This window comes from Astatotilapia calliptera, chromosome 7 (genome assembly GCF_964374335.1).
Source record: "Astatotilapia calliptera chromosome 7, fAstCal68.1, whole genome shotgun sequence".
NCBI classification, from domain to species: domain Eukaryota; kingdom Metazoa; phylum Chordata; class Actinopteri; order Cichliformes; family Cichlidae; genus Astatotilapia; species Astatotilapia calliptera.
Genome location: NC_137428.1, coordinates 53,266,060 through 53,272,069, shown reverse-complemented (window position 1 = coordinate 53,272,069; position 6,010 = coordinate 53,266,060). Strand labels below are relative to the sequence as shown.

The 6,010-nt window shown below is 38.6% G+C and overlaps 1 long non-coding RNA gene across 1 annotated transcript; it reads left to right on the top strand.

The window, feature by feature from the left end:
* The first annotated feature begins 2,172 nt into the window (after positions 1-2,172).
* Positions 2,173-3,124, top strand: LOC145429779 (uncharacterized). The gene is made up of 2 exons (XR_013910099.1): positions 2,173-2,294; positions 2,875-3,124. It is a non-coding gene; the product is annotated as an uncharacterized LOC145429779 (long non-coding RNA).
* The last annotated feature ends 2,886 nt before the right edge of the window (positions 3,125-6,010 follow it).

Sequence of the window (6,010 nt, the reverse complement as noted above, 5' to 3'; positions counted from 1 at the left end):
ACTTTTTAAAAAACCTAAACTCTTTTATAATGTCAATTGTTGGTGTCTCTACTGAAAGTAATTTACAACTTTTTTTGTATTCTTAATTGTTGAGGAAAGGTTGAAATAGTCGTCTGCAAGCAGAACTGCACCATGGAAAGATAAATATTTATGCTGTTTCCAAGTACACTAGCAGTCCAATCAGATCGTCTTTTACAAAGCAGGAAATGTCCTTTCTGTGTGGACTTTGCATGTTCTCCCTGTGTTTGTGTGGGTATTCCAGCTTCTTCCCAAAGTCCAAAGACATGCATTTAGTGGAGTTATGTTAATTAATTATTCTAAATTACCCATAGCTGTGAATGTGAGTGTGAAAGGCTGCCTGTCTCTCTGTGTTGGCCCCGTGACAAGCTGGTGACCTGTCCAAGGTGTACCCTGCCTCTTGTCTTATGGTCACTGGGATAGGCTCCAAACAGCCAGAAGACATTTTTAAACCATTTAACTTTTATCTGTAAATTCTATTACAGGTGTTGCCTCTTTGCCCCCGACATCAGCTTTATAACCTGCAATGCAATGGGCTCAGTGTCTGGATTAGTTGGCTCAGAAGGATAAGAATTAAACTCCAGAGCAAGAGGTCAGGAGTTTGAGAAGTGTCTCCTTCTTTGGGCCAGTATGATTTGTGTTTACAAATCAACAATTTTACAAACACAAAAGTAGTAGTTAACTAAGGCTGAGCTAAGACCAAAATAACAAACACCTCGACAACAGAGCTAGCCTAACCAAAAGCTTCCCCCCCCCATCTTCCAAAACAAAAGGCATCTCAGCTCTACTTACTCCTTCAACCATGCACACAATTATAATTGATGTTACAAAAAATACTGGATTTGGAAAACAAACAAGTGAATGATCCTCTCTACAGACCGTGGCTATCTTGACTCCTTATGTAAGGTGTGGTCACCAGCCTCGAGCCAATCGTGTTTGAGCTGCACCTCCACATTTCAGCATATTCTACCTCTTCATAGAGGAAGGAACACAGCAGTTGCACACAATGACACAAAAATAACACAGCAGTCATAACAGTTCTAATCAATAAGACCATAATATAGATGAATTCTTGAAATTCAAGAAAGTCCTATAAGGATGTCTGGGCAACAGCGAGGTTACGTCTCTGATATCGGCACAGCTTTAATGTCGGAACTATTAGCACAACTTTTGGAACTATTGAACCAAGACATGAAGAAAAGAAGGTCAGCTGACGGTTAATCAATTTCTAAATGTTCGCCTGGTGGCCTGACATTGGCCTGTTGTTGTACATTTCCTGTTGTCAAGACAACCGTTCTCATTTGGCTCAACATAAGCACCATCTAACGCCATCCCTCAATTCAGACAAAGAAAAATATTTTTTTAAAATAACACTGACCTTTTATTTAAGTAAAGTTTGGATCTTCAGTCATTAATTAATGATTTAGGAAAAAATAAATAAATACAAAAAATTTCTGGCTTTTGAAGTAGAGCATGCTCCACATCAGCAATCATTGTGGCCTTTTTTTCATCTTCACTAAACACAGAAACAGAGTTTCAAAATGACAGTTTACAACAACAGTCATCTTTGGACTCTCTACATTGAAGGGTGGGGATCTTAAAGTGTAATAGAGAGAACCTGGAGAATCCTCTGTGAACAAGAAAACAAAAAAGGGAAATCGTCCAGCAGAACCAGGCTCAGACAGGGTCAGCTTTCTCCCATGACCAGCTGGGGGTGAGAGGAAAAAGAAGAAAGAAAAGTGAAGCATAGAGAAAGAAGACAAAAAACAAAACTACAGGAGGAAAAAAGTTAAAAGCAAAAGCTGCATATAAAGACATCAGAAGTGAAAGAGAGGACAGTGGGGGAAACACCTCAGGGCATTGTGGGAAGTCCCCCAGCAGTCTGACCCTCTGCTAAGTGATGTTTCACGCTCGACTGATCCTGCCCTAACTACACAGCAAATTCAAAAGTGTTACATTTTTTGGTGTTAATAGTCTCCTTGCAAAAGTAGAGTTAATTTTACTCTAAGTAGAATCACATTCTTTTAATGTAACTCTGAGGTGCAAAATGATAGTAGTTAAAATCGAGTGTTAAAAATGAGTGTTTCTCTGTCAAATCTGGAGGTGTTACAATGGAAACATTAACTCCTGACCTCTTAACTCTGAACTCCTACAGGAGCTATGACACCAATAGAGTACATTCACAGACTCCGCCCCCAGCACGGCTCCAATCGAAGCTGAAGTGAAGCCGTTTCAGAACATTTTGCTCTACATATTTGAGTTGTTTGCCATGCTTGGTAAGTCATTTTTTCAAAGATTGTTTCAATTATTATTATGAGCTTTTACTTCTGTGGCTCTTTGGAGTTGAGACAAAGCTGTGTGAAAGGCATTAGCCATGTTACTCGGTGATAGCATAATATTCTGTTTTAGCTAGCTGAAAGGTATTGTTTGCGGGCAAATACCACAGCCTTGGAAAAAAAGCTTGCATGTGAATTTTCAGTCAAACTTTTGGTCAAATACACCTAAAGCAATGTCTAGAATGTGAAATGTTGGTATAATGGTGCTACTTGAAGCCTGAAAACGATCGCCCATAAAAAAAAACGAGCAAACAGCAATAGCTGACGTCCTGACTCGATTCTACGTTAGCATAGATCCCTTCAGAGATTTGTGCACACGGTTTAGGTAAAAATGAAAAAGGTTGAGGTTTTACATTTAGTTCAGTATTACCTGTTGCCTGTGTCTTTGTCTTTTGGGAAAATACTTTACACAAGTAATGGCTCAAAGAGGATTCCTTTTTTTTTACTGTGCTGCAATTGTTTACTGGATTATTTGTGCCGTTAATTAGTGTCAACTAATTTTTATTCAATCTCTGCACAGGATATGCTTGTGAAGATGGAATATGGGGGAGAGCAGAAGTGCGTTGAAGTTCCACAAAGTGATGAATGAAGGACATGCATATTGTATTGAAGAAATAAGTGTTGAGAATGCTGTTATTTGCATTTACCATGTCAGACCTTTTGATAAACAAAATTCTAATGAAAGTGAGAACATGTATACTGTTACATCTTTCAGAAAATGTTTTGAAATTGTGGTGCACAGTTCAGAATAAAAGTTTTTTCAAAAACCATTGCATCTTTTTAGTAAATGTTTATTTCCAAAAGAAATTTCTAGAAGTTCAGAACAGTAAAATTCCTGCTTTTTAGAATGAATTAGAAGATAACTCTTACGTAGTTAAACTAAAATACTCTTTGAGAGTTAATATATAAACTCTTAACACCAAGTGTTAAATTATCAACTCCAGACAGATTTGGTGTTTAACACTAAATCAGAGTTAATGTACCAACTCTCCAAAAAGAGTTAAATTAACACTCTCTGGTGTGGACCCATATAGACACTTTAATAGTGTTGAAATCAAATCCGACAGTGTTAATTTGGACATGCTGGATTTGCTGTGTATAAGCATGAAATCACAAGCTTAAAAAAACCTTCCTTTAATGATGTCACACCCTCTATCACATTGCATCATATCCTGTCTATCTGGTAGTGTGTGTTAGTGTGTGCCACCCTTCTGGTCTGTGTGACAAAACCATTTAATCTTTCACTTACTGTATGTGATCAAGATTTCTTGTAAAGAAACATTTCATGATCATCTGAACGTGTATTAATTATGTTAGATTCTTGCATCCTTTCACCTTCAACACAATAAAAAAAAAAAAAAAACCCACCAAATTATGTCATCCTGGTTTATTTAATCCTGAACCCAAAATGGGAGATTGGCGGCCAGGACAGGGTACTGATAGCTGAAGGCTCCGCCTCCCATTCTAGTTTTGAAACCCCAAAATGCCTTTTGTTAGGATAACATTGTACTATGAGGTATTTAAGATCGATGGGGCATTGATGGAGTTTGTGTGTAGAGAGAAGGATTTGATTCTGGATTTGACAGGAAGCTAATAAGAAGTTGAAGTGGGAGAAATATGATTTTATGGCTCCTATTAATGCTCTTGCTGTTGTATTTTGGATCAAATGAAGGTTTTTCAGGAAGTTATTCGGAAAACCCGATGACATGGATTTACAATAATCCAGCCTAGAATTTATTCTGGAATAGCCAGACCTAATATACCTCCATTATGAAGTTTTTCAGATATACTGTAGCTTAGTCACTGAGAACTTTGTATGGGAAGAAAATCACTTTAAATTGTTCCCTGTTTTCAGTTGAACTGTTGAATACTGTAATTTTTTTTGAAGGATTCCTCCTCTGATCAATTGCGTAACTTGTTTGGGAGGACATTGTCGTTTTATTTAACTGAATGAACAATCAAGCAGAATAAACACAACTAATTAAATCAAGGTCATGACTTAAAGCTAATTTTCCTCATTGCTTTACACAGAGGTGTTGTTCCTTCAGTCTGCAGAAAAATCATCCACCCACTTTGTTTTTGGATTTTTGAATCCAGCCTCCAAAAGTATCGATTATCTCATGTCTTTCTTTAACTGGAAAACAGCCATTTAAGAGTGCGTCAGCCTTTATTGAAATCTCATGTAAAAAATACGAGAAAAATATGAATGCAGGACCCAACAACTCTGGGTCCACTCTAACAATATCCTGTCTTAAGCTGAAGTATGGTTACGCAACTGTAAAATGGTAAATGGCCTGTATTTGTGTAGCGCTTTACTAGTCCCTAAGGACCCCAAAGCGCTTTACACATCCAGTCATCCACCCATTCACACACACATTCACACACTGGTGATGGCAGCTACATTGTAGCCACAGCCACCCTGGGGCGCACTGACAGAGGCAAGGCTGCCGGACACTGGCGCCACCGGGCTCTCTGACCACCGCACCACTGACAGAGGCGCCCCAGGGTGGCTGTGGGTAAAGGGATCTATTATACTCCTTTACAACTGTGCATTTTTACTGTTGCTGAGCATTATCATGCTGAGCCTTGGTGATGCCCCTCAGTTGAACCTCTGTCTGAAAAAATCTGCTTCACTTCTTTTCCCTTTAAGCCAGCTTTCATCTAATTTGCTCTCCGTCACATAATGGTTAGAACCTGTGTGCCAGATATGACCACATAAGTAATATTCACTGTCAATGACATCATACAGAAATAAGAGAAGGGAAAAAAATGGACATTTGTGAAGCCTAAAGTTACTGGCTCACAGTAATTCCCTGTACATATGTTAATTTATTTGAAACTATGCCTGCAGATGAAGTTCATCAGACCAAAGATATGTTGGAGTTATCTGGCTTCACTCACCAGAACATCATCAGGTTACAGGAAGGTGGTTATAAACTTGGTAAGTCAATCACAGGATTTCCCCAGTCTTATTACAAGCCATTCTCATTAGAGGGGTAACACTGACCAATCACAAACAGCAGTATTTGAAGCAAGGAAGGACAGGGTGTTTACACTGTGAGGATTATTTGACATCACCGTCACAGCTTTATCAGTAAGAAACTGGAGAACCACATAGATTACAAGTGTTATCCTTTTAATGTTTAGTTAATGTGCATAAAGACAGTTCATCCTTCCATCCGTTTGCTTGCACTTATCCACTTCAGGGTAGCAGGGGAGCTGTAGTCCCTGCAAGGAAGCGGGATTACCTGGTGAGAACCCATGCAGACTCAGGACCTGCTGCGAGGTAACGGTGTTAACCAGCATGCCCCCTGCATAAGGACAGTTTTAGTTTTTATTCCTTCCAGCTGCAGTCTTGGTGGCGTTTGCAACCAAGAGGGAAAAAGATATCCAGAAATAGGGCTGCATTATTAAGTTCTCTTTGATATTTGGTCTGATTGGGACCTGATGAATGTAAAAACAAAAAAATACCTGATTTTTTTTAACCTAAATTTTGTTTCTAAGAAAAATCAGAGCCATATATGAGGATATTCATTTTCGATACAAATTTCAATAGAACAGTAGCAGTAGAGTGTCCTCGTAAGTGGATATTAGGCCCCTGTAGAGCAAGATTTAGTATTTTGGTCTAAATAACCCAAAATGTGATGTCCACATAT